The 11,873-nt window shown below is 45.6% G+C and overlaps 1 long non-coding RNA gene across 2 annotated transcripts in view; it reads left to right on the forward strand.

Moving 5' to 3' along the window:
• The first annotated feature begins 6,628 nt into the window (after positions 1–6,628).
• The window catches only part of LOC117803777, an 11,183-nt gene continuing 5,938 nt past the window's right edge, over positions 6,629–11,873 (forward strand). For both annotated transcript variants that reach the window (XR_004627853.1, XR_004627854.1), the window contains exons 1-2: positions 6,629–6,869; positions 11,391–11,483. This is a non-coding gene — a long non-coding RNA (uncharacterized LOC117803777). The remainder of the gene's footprint in view (positions 6,870–11,390; positions 11,484–11,873) is intronic.

The raw sequence follows: 11,873 nt of genomic DNA on the forward strand, positions 1-11,873 counted from the left end.
AAGCTTTGAGAGAAGAAAAAAAGAAAGATACACACATTGAAGGATTTTGTCAAAGACCAGACTACTAGAAATCCCATCCAGGTGCAGCCTGGCCACCCAGGAACCAGAGGCTGTGCCAAGAGCCAGCAGCCAGGAAGACAACAGTTTCTGGAACAGGCTGCAAAAGGGATGTCACCAGAGAGCACAGTGAAACCTCATGGAAGTTGCAAAGCGGCCCTGGAGCCCAGGAGCAGAGCCCGAGTGACCTACTTTTCCCTTTTTCTTTATTAAACAGAAACAAATGATTCTGTGTCCATTTAGTAGAGGGCTTCCCACCTGTGCCTGAGGCCTCAGTTGGCCTGGCAGGCCCCTGCTCTCTGGGCAGAACACCTGGACAGGTCCTGAAGCGACAGGATGAAACTGAGGCACAGTTGGGTTTGGGGGTTCGGCACCCATCCCCCCAGAGCCACATCAGACAAGGGGGAGGGCTGAGGGAAGTCCTCCCTGGCGGTATCCAGCCACACACACCATCCGGCCACACTGGGATACTCTGGGGCCAGACAGACACGAACAACCTGGTCTGATTCTCTCTGATTTGTCTTTAGTGTCATTGTTAAGTCTGGAGCCTCGTTTCGGTATCTCCACCATCTCCAGAATGTGTGGGCCAGGAGCCTCCGCTCTGTGTCTTCAAAGCCTCCCCCAGAAGAAGCTTCTTTGATCCCTATAAAGGACTTTAATTACACAAAGATCTGAATCATTTGATTAATTTTCATTATGCATAAAAGCTATTAACTTCCATCAAGCAAAACTACTTTTCAGGAGCCCAACCGGCCCCTCTCTTTGTCATTTACCACCCATCATTTTATTAGCAAGATCTCTGGAGACTCCAACTCCAAGCTTTAAGGTAGGAGTTTTTAAAAATAAGTGCCTTTTCCACATTTCTTTGGCCGCCATACCAAGATCCAACCTCCCTAATTCCCCACAGCTTGGCCCTCTGGCCCTCCCGCATGCCATGGGAGGGGGCCAGACCACAGCTGGGGAAGGTTGGCTCCGGACACCCGACCTTGGCAGCTAGGGATGCTGCGTGCTATTCAGGAGGCCTGTGTTACAATAGCCTCGGTGTTGGAGGAGAAGATGCCAGCAGCGGGCTGAACAAAAGTTCGCTTATATGAGCAGGACCGCGTGCTTGCTGCTATTAACATTCGCTCGCTCCTCTGACCATCAGACCATCCGGCCCCCGCTTGGGAGGAAAGAAGGGAATAACCTTCTCTTTCCTCTGGAGGATAACTTTGGTGGTACCCCAGACACCAGTGCCTCTTCCAGACTCTTGCTTTTCCTACCTAGAACCACCCAGGACTGCCGCGGCCGTGTAAATAGAGCAACTTGTATTTATGGAGCTCCTACTATGTGTGTGCCGGACACGGTTTGCTCGTGGAATCCTCGCCACAACCCCAGGAGGTAGGTCCCATAGCATTCACATGTTATAGGTGAGGAAATCGAGTCCTAGAGTTTGTGCTAAGTCCCTTAGCTTGTGTAACGTTGCATCACCAGTGCTAGGGCTGGAGCCCAGGCCGCTGACTCCAGTCCTGCCATGTGTAGAGCCACTCTGTGCTTCTGAGTTCATGGAGTTTCACGTGTATCCATTCACATCCCTACTCTCAAAAGAGGCAAAGGGAAAACAAAAGCTACCCTCCTATTGCTATCGAGATCCCTTACATTCCAGCCAAGGCACGAATTTGGGAGAGACATAGAGTAGACTGACTCCCTGAGCCAGAGACCAAAATTAGCAGGTTAGGGTTAGAATCAGGGCAGAGTCTAGATGGGAACTCAAAGACAGAGCCCTACAGAGGAGTATGAAACACTACCTGGGAGAATCCGGGTGACCAGAAGAACATCACAACACTGGTACTTGAAACCATACAAATAATTACGGTACTCTTAGCTAACCTTGTTTGAATATGTGCTAGATACCAGTACTGTGCTTTCCTGGTATTAGCTAATTTAACTCCTATCTAAAACAAACAAGTAAACTTTATCAGGGTAGGGCCATTAGTATCCCCAGTTTACAGAGGAGAAATTGAGGCTCCAAAAGTTCTTGGGGCAATTTCCCACAATCCCCTCACCAGTAAGTGGCAGAGCTAGGGTCAGAATCCGTGCTGAGGTTAAATCCTGCTCTAGCAGAAGTTTTTTTCTATTTACAGAAGTTCATTCAATAACCTGGTACGGCTGCAGACTACATGCACTCTAGTTTCTAGAATGAGGGGAGTGCATCCCACATCAGGCCACCCACAGAGCATTACTGTACCCAGTCCAGGAGGCCATGGTTTAAAGCAAAGATGATCAAGCCAGGAGCTCACTCAGAGGGAAGTAGTCAGGATGGCAAAGGAGCCTGAACCACATCCCATGAGGGAGTTAAAGGAGTTGGCAGTAGTTCCCTGAAGAAGATACTCCTTCAATTTCTTCAAATACCAGAAGGGCTTGTTAGCGGAAAGGGAATTGGCCCCAGGGGTTGGATTTAACAGGTGGAAGTTACAGGGAGACCGCCTCCAGCTCAGGAGTCTGTCAGCTCTGGTGAACGCAGGAGGGACAGGGATGGCCCTTCCTTGGAGGGGTTCTCACAGGCTGGACCACCACGTGGCAAAGTGTGGTCACGGAGGCCCCAAGCACCAGAAGGGCAGCTGAACAAGGTCCAGAAGCGTGCCCCACACATGCTGTTTCCCTCATCTTCGAGGACGGTCTGCCCCCGCCTCTCTACTCCCAGAGACGGCACTCACACTGTCATTCAGGAATCCCCCTCAGAGGGCTGTGCGGGACAGGCTCTCCGTCGCGGGCCACGTGGTCTTTAATTCCAGGCATTGGAACCTGTTGAATTGCCGACTTGGCAATTCCTGTAATACAGGCCACCCGATGAGCCAGGGATGCACAGGCTGCTGTCGAAGGAAGTCACCAGAAATATACCCTTTCTGTACAGTCGGAGCCCTCTCTCAGCCCTTCCTGACCCTACCCCTGCCCCAGAGGATCAGAACAGAGGCAAATGCCTGATGCAAGCAAAGACATCAGACGTCCCATCCTGGGACTCTGAGTTTGGGAAAGGACAGTAGTGGGCAGCATCCAAGTGGCCAACCTGTACAGCATTAACTTGAGAGCCTTCCGGTGGCCGTGTTCTACCAAGCAGCCAGAGGAGCACAGAAATCAGGCTCTATGAACAAAGGAAAACACATAAGAAGAATCTCCCAGGTGCGTGGGCCAAGTGCTATCCGAGGCCGCTGCTCCCCTGCCCCTGCGTACAGACACCTGGGTACCCAATTACAAAATACTTTCCACAGTCACTACGAGAAGAATCCTGATGAAGATAACGACTGGCCAGGCAGGTCGCTTCACACAGAGGACTCATGACAGAGAGCCTGTCCCGGCACAGCCCTTCGAGGTCAGTTCCTGAACAATAGCGCATAGACTGAGATAGGATCCTGGAATACTCATCTTGGGGCTTTTTCTTTCTCCCCTCACTTGCGGACCTGGAAGGAAACAGGAGGCCCTCAGTGGAGCAGAACTTCAAGCTCGTACCATGACAAAGATTACAGAGCCCCATCCCCTAATGCAACACAGGCATCTCAAGGTCCTTGAGCTACAGGGACACAGACAAGAAAACAGTTAATATTCTGACTATTGTATTTCCAAATTAGAATCAAAAGAGAAATCCTGAGTGGAAAAGAACATAAATGTAAGTTGATGTTATAATAAAGACTTGAAAGTAATGAATGGGGAGGGGGCAAACTCCCCTCCCCAGGAGACAAGGTGAAGGTCACCAGGGCTGGAAGAGAGGACTGCCATGGTGGGGTCATGACCTTGGGGGGCTCTGTGGCCAGAGACAAGAGTACTAGCTCTGGCACGGGATATAGGAATTGCTCTCGGAGAGGGAAGTCTGTGTTCAGAGGCGTCCGAGCCCATAATGAGCCAATGGAGTGTAGATCATTCTAAGCCTTCCGGGCAGCAGCTCCTATGCAGAGGCCATGTCCCCCAGCACTGTGCAGCCAGGGTCTTCCTTCCACAGCAGTCTGTGCATCCCCTGGCTCATCGGGCAGCCTGTATTACAGGACTTGCCGAGTCCCTATCAGAGCTGCCCCATACAGCCCCTCCGGTACCCAGGGCCCTAAATGCTCTAATGTCCCTAAAACAGAAGGTGGCTTAGCCCTGGAGGAGCCACAGTGGTGTGTAAGCCAAAGCCCCAGCACCTAGGCTGGGTGGTAAAGCCAGTGGGGAGCCCCACCCCCACCCACCTAACTCAGCACATTCCAGTGCCTGGAATTAAAGACCATTTGGTGTCCGTCTCCAGAGGATCACAAATGAGGGACCTCGAAATGTGTGGGCACCTGCCCATTTCTGAGTTTATGAGTAGTGCACCAAAATCAGTCACCTTTCTCAGTTTGCGGTGTAACGAGGCTGAGTGAAAGGAAAGGAGGGAAGGAGGAAGGGAACAGGGCTTATTTAAAACCTACACAGCAGCAGAGGCTGTGCTGGGCCTGCACCCCTGACCCCGACCCCGCAGGGTTGGCTTGCTCAGGTCACGTCTGCTCATGTCCCCAGTTTCCGTATTCTTGGGACCTCCTAGACTGCAGCCCTCGTCATCCCCCAGCACTTCATCTCGCCATCCCATGCAGCTCTCCACACTTCCCTCCGCCTGCCCCTCCCCTCCTTCGGAACCTGCTTGCTGCCATTAAGAGACCGGTCCCCTCAGAGCGCCCTCGGCCATGCCCCCTCTCCAAAGGACATCATTTCCTGATTTGTCTTCTCAAATTGGGCTGCTGGTTTCCCTTTGCCCCAGGACACCCCAGGCCAGGGGGCAGCATCAGGAGCCCCATGTTGCCTTTGGATGTCTTTGATTCCATTTCCCATACCTCAGAAAACTGTCTCCTTAAAGCTCACAGCCCTCGCTGGCCTTCCCTGTCACTACTACCCGCCACTTCCCAGGATCCCCACTGTCACTTACTCTGACCTGATTACCATCTACTCTCCATTCACAGCCTGTGCACCTTTCCCAGTGGTCTCAGCCGCCTGCGGTGATGGATCCATCTGAGTCCCACACCTCGCATTTCTGAATGACCTCCACATCAGCGGCCTCCGCCTCTGCTCCATTTCCACATAGTCACCCCCATGAGCACACCCCGGCCCACCCCAAGCTGCCCCTCCGCTCACACCTTCACCTCTCTCATGCTGCTCACGGAGGAGGGTAGACTGACGTTGCCTGGTTTGACCCAGGCCCCTTGATGAAATGGTACGACCCCAGCTACTAGACATAGACGTGCAGTCTCTGAACACACAGTCATACAACAGGGGACAGACTCCCAGGGTGGGTCTGCTGGGGACTTACAGTGTTTCAAACTCACCTAACGTCAGGAAGAACCAGTCACCCAGAGAGGACACCTTCAGACAGACGTTTGCAGCGCCATTGAGAAGCTCCTTCAATGTCTACAGTTGGCCTGAGCATGACTCCCCTTGAGAATTTAAATAAATAAATAAATAAATAAAAAGAAAGAAGAGAAAAGGAAAGAAAAGCTAACTTTCCATGAATGCATCTCACACTCCAACCACTGTTGTAATGTTTTACACGTATGGTATATGGCAATTAATTTAACTCTCTTCATAATCCTTTTAACTTAATACTCTTATTATCCCCATTTTACAAATAAGAAAACTGAGCCACAGAAAAGTGAAGTAATCTGCACACAGCTGTTAAATGGCGGAACCAAGATTCAGACTCAGCAGCCAAGCCCCAAAGCTCACACACTTGGCTACTTCATTCCACAGCTGCTATGGTCAAGGAGATGGCATCGGGGGTCACCTTAAGCTAAGATCAGCTCATACTTCTATCCATACCCTGGGGAAATTCCAATGCCTTCCTCAAGTTCCCGAGACTTTACAAGGGGTCAAAGATCTCGTGGTCACCTCTGACGCTAACTGTATTGCTCTACTGCACTTGCCATAATTCCCACTCTCGACTCCCCATCTCATGAGACTCATTTCTCTCCACCCTGACATAGAACCAAAGAAGAAACTCAGTCTTTCATTACCTAAGTGTTTTCAAATTGCAGGTCCCATCCATTGGAGGATTATCAAATCAATGTGGTAGGTCACAATCTGCATTTTTTTAATTAACTAGAAAATATCAGAGTTCATGGGAGGAATCCTAGCCATGCAAATGCCACCACAAATACCGTGTTCCATTGCTCCCGCTGTTTGCAAGACTCCATGGTGGGCATATGATGAATACACACAGTGGCGAGGAATGGATCATTTGCTCTTTTGCTCATTGATGTCTCATTCTATTTCTCAGCTTATGATGGTCAATTTGACCATTACCATAATGGGAGGGTTAATTTGGTGCCCTTTTATTTTATATTATGATAATTTGTATTTCCCCTGTCAGCAAAGTTGTAGCCATTCAACCGAGTGTTGGTTTGTTGAGAGATTAGCTAAATTACTCCATAATATCGCTGCCACAGCAGCCATTCCGTGTGGCCAAGCGGCCTGCAGGGGCCAGAAACTGACACCAGCCCCTCCAATGACCGCAGGCCCTAGATAACAGTCCACAGAGTCATGAGGAAATGTAAGTTCCTCATATGACCTTCCCGGCAGCCCCTTGGAGCAACAGTCTCTCCTGCCTCCCAGGGCCTTCCCCTTGTGCCCGCCTTAGATAAAACCCTCGCAGAGCCTACCAAAACCTTGCTCTTTTTCCCTTGAATTGACCAATCCAGGCTTAGCCCAGAAACCCTGAAGCATTCTACCCACGAACCCTAAGAGAGGCACGTGTCCCAGTTCTGGCCATTCTCCCACCCTGCCTTGACCTCCCAGTGTGGTCCCTCCAGATGCACCACGTACCTCCTCCAGGACTTGTGAGTAATGAACTTCTTTATTTCAATTTTCTCGAGGTCTTTCGTTAAACGAAACTGTGGCTCCCCATCAGGCATCCCGGGACTCTGCTTAGTAAGACTTAATTTAACGAAGTCACAACCAGTTACAAATTTGGAAGATCTTTTTCGGAGAGGATGCTATCAGATATGTTTTTTAGTTTCTCAACAATTATTACCTTTTTGCTGAAATAGAATTAATTGTCCTTAAAATGGATACAGATAAAGGAATGATGAGAGAAAAAAATCCAGAGGCATGGGCACAAGTTCAACTCCTGAATTTGGAAATTAAAAACTAACAATACTGAGCAAATGCTGACTCTAATCAATAAACTGGGACTTAATTTGAATTTCATTCTAGAAAGTAAAGAGCAACTGTAAGATTTTATAATGAAGATTATTTAAAATGTGGGCTTTATCTAATATGCAGAATTCTTTGAAAATGACCGAACCCAGTGTATTATTTTGTAATTATATATTTTTCTGTTTTTTAATTTAAATTCAGTTAGCCAAAGTATAATACATCACTAGTTTTTGATGCAATGTTCAATGATTCATTAGTTGCATATAACACCCAATAAGTCCATCAAGTCTTTTCAAGTAAGAGGGGGGAAAAGGACAAAAATTATTGACACAATTTCCGATTTGAGAGGTAGTTCAATGTATTGGTTATGAACTAAATTCTAGAGTTAGTTGTCTGGTTTTGAATGCTACATCCTCCTCTTACCGGTTGTGATACTTGGGGCAAGTTACTTTGTCTCTCTGTGGCCTCATTTCCTTATCTGTAAAATAAAAATAATAACAGTGATTAATTAGTCCATGGTGGTGTTGTAAAGATGATACACGTCAGGCCCACAGAAAAGAGTCTGTGCATAGGGAGTGCTATGTAACAATGTCTGCTTTTGGTATTCTTAGTTTTTCTGCTGCAGCTAACAAGAAAACCTTCATCATATATATATATAATATATATATTATATATATAATGGCATATTGAGTGGCAAAAGAGAAAATGGAATTTGCAGCTCCTAAAAATATTATTCTTTCAGCACATGTGGATATGGTGTATGTACCTTTAATAATTAATCAGCAAATAGAATGAAAGCTCTTCCTCTTAATGAAAACACAGTATCACTGTGCGGAACACAGTGAAGAGTATAGATTCCAAACCCAACAAGAGGCACAGACTGGAAGAGAAGCAATGTTTCATGTATGTCAGGTATGTGTGGTACGATAATTCATGGAGGATTTGTTATATAGTTTCAACTGAATCTCACGTAACAATAAAATACAGTCACAAAACTAGAAATAGACGTTACTGGTCAATGTGAATTACACTACAGCATTATCACGAGATTAAAAGGCACAGGACAGTAAATACAGCTAGAAAACACAGTGCAGTTACTAGAAAATATTTGGATGTTACTAATAACAGTGCTATTTGAAATCTGGCTTATACATCTTGGGGTTTGGACATTTCAAAGACATTGTACCAAATCTTGTGGATGAGTTGAAAAATGCAGGCTGTTAATTTTTTTAAAGGAAGCTCGTTGAATAGCTGACTTTTTGGAAAGTTTTATTCAGAGATTAGAGCTAATCATATCCAAAGGGTATTGGTTGTTACAAATGAAAGTGTTAAGCAGGGTATATGAACTCCAGAATGAGATTCACAGTGTTCTAACTGAGAAGGAGTATCATTTGGCAATTTTTTCAAAGATGATGTTTGTTTAAAAAATGGCATATTTCACTGATATTTTCAGTATTCTTAACAAACTACCTTTGTTATTATTATTGTTATTGTCATCAGTTAGCCAACATATAGTACACTATTAAAGGAAACTACATTTGAAACCATAAAGGAAAATCACTAAGACACTCCACATATCCAAGGGTTTCAAAAGATACTATTTGCCCTGGAAGCAAGATGTAAGTAATCGCCCTATCTAGCAAATATTCCCACTATTGTTATGACATATCAAGGAGAACATTACTCACAAAAACAGCCCAAGTGAAATAGAACTAGAGATATTGTTACAACTCCCTTCTGCCTCAAACTTTTCATTTTTAACTTCCTAAAGGGAAATTGGAACATTAAAGAAAAATACTTGGATTACAAATCTATTTTCTTTTCCAAACCCTGATTCAATAATTGAGCTTAACTTGGTGTTGTCCAGAGAATAAATTATTACAGCTTACTCATTCACACTGAAGAATGTTTAGAAGACTCCGTGTTTATGTTCATCATTTTGGATTCAGACTAATAAGAATTTCTTAAGTTAAATATAAAAAGCATATTAGTAATATTATCACTCACAGTAACTCATTTGGGTAAACTAAATTTTCAAACTTGACTACATTAAAAACAGAACACTTGGGATCAACAGTCCAGCAGATATGCTTGGAGTCTTGTCCATGTGTGTCCTGGGATGAATTTATGATCCTAGGCAAGAACAGACAGCTATCTCATCATATCATCTTTATTTTATATCGAAAGTAATGATATCATATCATTATTTGGAATTATAATTTTATTATTAAAAATTGTTTCCACGTTGCATTTAAGAATTAATAATACCATATTTGATATTTATCTGTATGTTTTTACCTTATCACACAAAGTAAGGATAAGTCTTGCTTCATGGAATAATGCGTGTGTGTGTGTGTGTGTATGTAGTACTGGGTTGAATGAAAATGCCTACCAAAAAGATTAGTCAATCCTCTCAACCCTCCCCTAAACCATCCATGAAAACAAGAATGTTGCCGATATCAAAATGGGGCGGGGAGGGGAGGGTCTGCTCAGCATGGGGAAGGGTTACATGGCCACAATGTGAGGCCATCAGTTGAAATTGCGATTTAATCATCCTTGTTCTTAAATCATCTAGCCACCCTGGTCCTCTACCATGTGCCGGCTCCTCTCTTCCCTTTGCTAACCCTTCTCCTCACCATTCCCTCAACCCACTTCCCCAAGTGCACCCAGAAACTCCCCATACATTTCACTCCAGTAAACTCCATCTCCAGCTCTCCTCAGCAACTCCCCACCCCCCTAGCGAATCCCAAACCACTCAAGTTCTCAGCTAAGTAAACACAGGCCCACTTCCCTCGGGCAGATCTTGGCTCCTTTACGTTCTCAGGCTCCAAACCCATCAGTCCATCCCACCTTCCTTCATCCCTGGGATTCTCAAGCAAATCTCCTTGAGGCCACTTTACCTTATCCTCAGGTCTACTTGGCTCATCTTTCTCCTCGCAGCCTTGCTTCTCTCTCTCCTTTCCCACCAGGCCCTGCTACAATGGCTCTTCAAAATCATCAATCTCTTATAAACGAATCTGCCTATAAGCAAAACCACCGTGAGAAATCTTCATTCTTCCACTGAGACCTGAAACTCTCCCTTGGGAGCTGTTCCCTCCTTCACCTCCCCTAAAAATGGCTCTACAAGTCACACTTCCGGAGCACTTAGCTCTCCCTGGATGCCAAGTGCTTTACATAAATTATCTTCACCACAGCCCAGCAAGGTAGATTTGATTCGTTCCAGGGTTTTACTGGAAAGACAAATGAGGTTTATAGAGACAAAGTAACTTTCCCATTCATGCAGCTTTCCTTGGGGCAGCTGGATGGGAAAATATCACTGCCCTCACTGACATCCACGCTCCCTCTCTGCATCACGCTTCTGCTGTGTTAAAGATTGCACCTTCCACCATGACCACACCCAAGTGAAATTGGAGCAAAGCAGAAAACAGGAAGAAATCTAATCTTCTAAGAACTCTTGAGTTCCAGGAGGACAAGGATTTTGTTTATTCGTCATTGTATGCCCAGAACCTTGAATCCTGAACGTAGCACATATGAAGGACTCAGAAATAACTGTGCAATAATGGATAAATGAAATTCAAATTCCTATCTCTGCCAGTTAATTTCCTAGCAATAAAAGCAACAGTAAGAGTGTTTGCATACAGCTCACACATACATCCATTACCTGATTTGAGACTTGCACCACGCTCAGGAGTTTAGCATTGTTATCATTCCCATTTAAGGAACACCCAGTCTTAGTCAGCTCAGGCTATTATAACAGAATACCGTAGACTGGATGGCTTAAACAACAGACATTTATTTATCACAATCTAGAGTCTGAGAAGTCCAAGGTCAAGGTGCCAGCAAATTCAGTTGTTGGCGAAGACTCCCTTCCTGGCTTGGAGACTGTCTCCTTCTTACTGTGTCTTCACATGATGGAGAGAGAGAGGAAGCAAGTTGTCTGTCAGCTGGTCTCATAAGGGCACTAATCCCATCATGGAGGCTCTATCCTTCTGACCTCCTCTAAACCTGATTACTTCCCAAATACCAACAAATACCATTCCATTGGAGGTTAAGGCTTCAACATGTGAATTTGGGGGGAACATAAACATCCAGTCCGTGATACCCACTATGGAATACTAGGATATAAACTAGTGACGAGAGGAAGTATAGCCATGCTACCCACTCATTCATTCACCTAACAGCAAGTATTTACTCTGTGCCAGACACTGTTCTAGATTCTGGGAATTCAACAGTGACCAAGACGACGCCCCTGCCCTCGTGGATTTCAAAGAGTAGTGGAGAAGACAGAAAAACAGGTAAGAAAATATATTTATAATACAGTACAAAAGAGAGACGAGTGTCATTAAAGTGGGGGTGAACTAGGGACGGGGATTAACGAGTACACTTACCGTGATAGCACAGGGTGGTGCATGGAACTGCTGAATCACTCTATTGTATACCTGAAACTAATATAACACTGTATGTTAGCTATACTGGAGTTCAAATTTGAAAAGCTTACTTTAAAAAATAAATCATTAAAAATATTTAAAAATAGTAAAGTAGGAGAGAAGTGAGGGCTGCTACTTTAGGGTGGTAGTGGTTAAGGAAGAGCCGGGGGGCACCTGGGTGGCACAGCGGTTAAGTGTCTGCCTTCCGCTCAGGGTGTGATCCCGGCGTTGTGGGATCGAGCCCCACATCAGGCTGCT

Source organism: Ailuropoda melanoleuca, chromosome 9 (genome assembly GCF_002007445.2).
Source record: "Ailuropoda melanoleuca isolate Jingjing chromosome 9, ASM200744v2, whole genome shotgun sequence".
In the NCBI taxonomy this organism is placed as follows: Eukaryota; Metazoa; Chordata; class Mammalia; order Carnivora; family Ursidae; genus Ailuropoda; species Ailuropoda melanoleuca.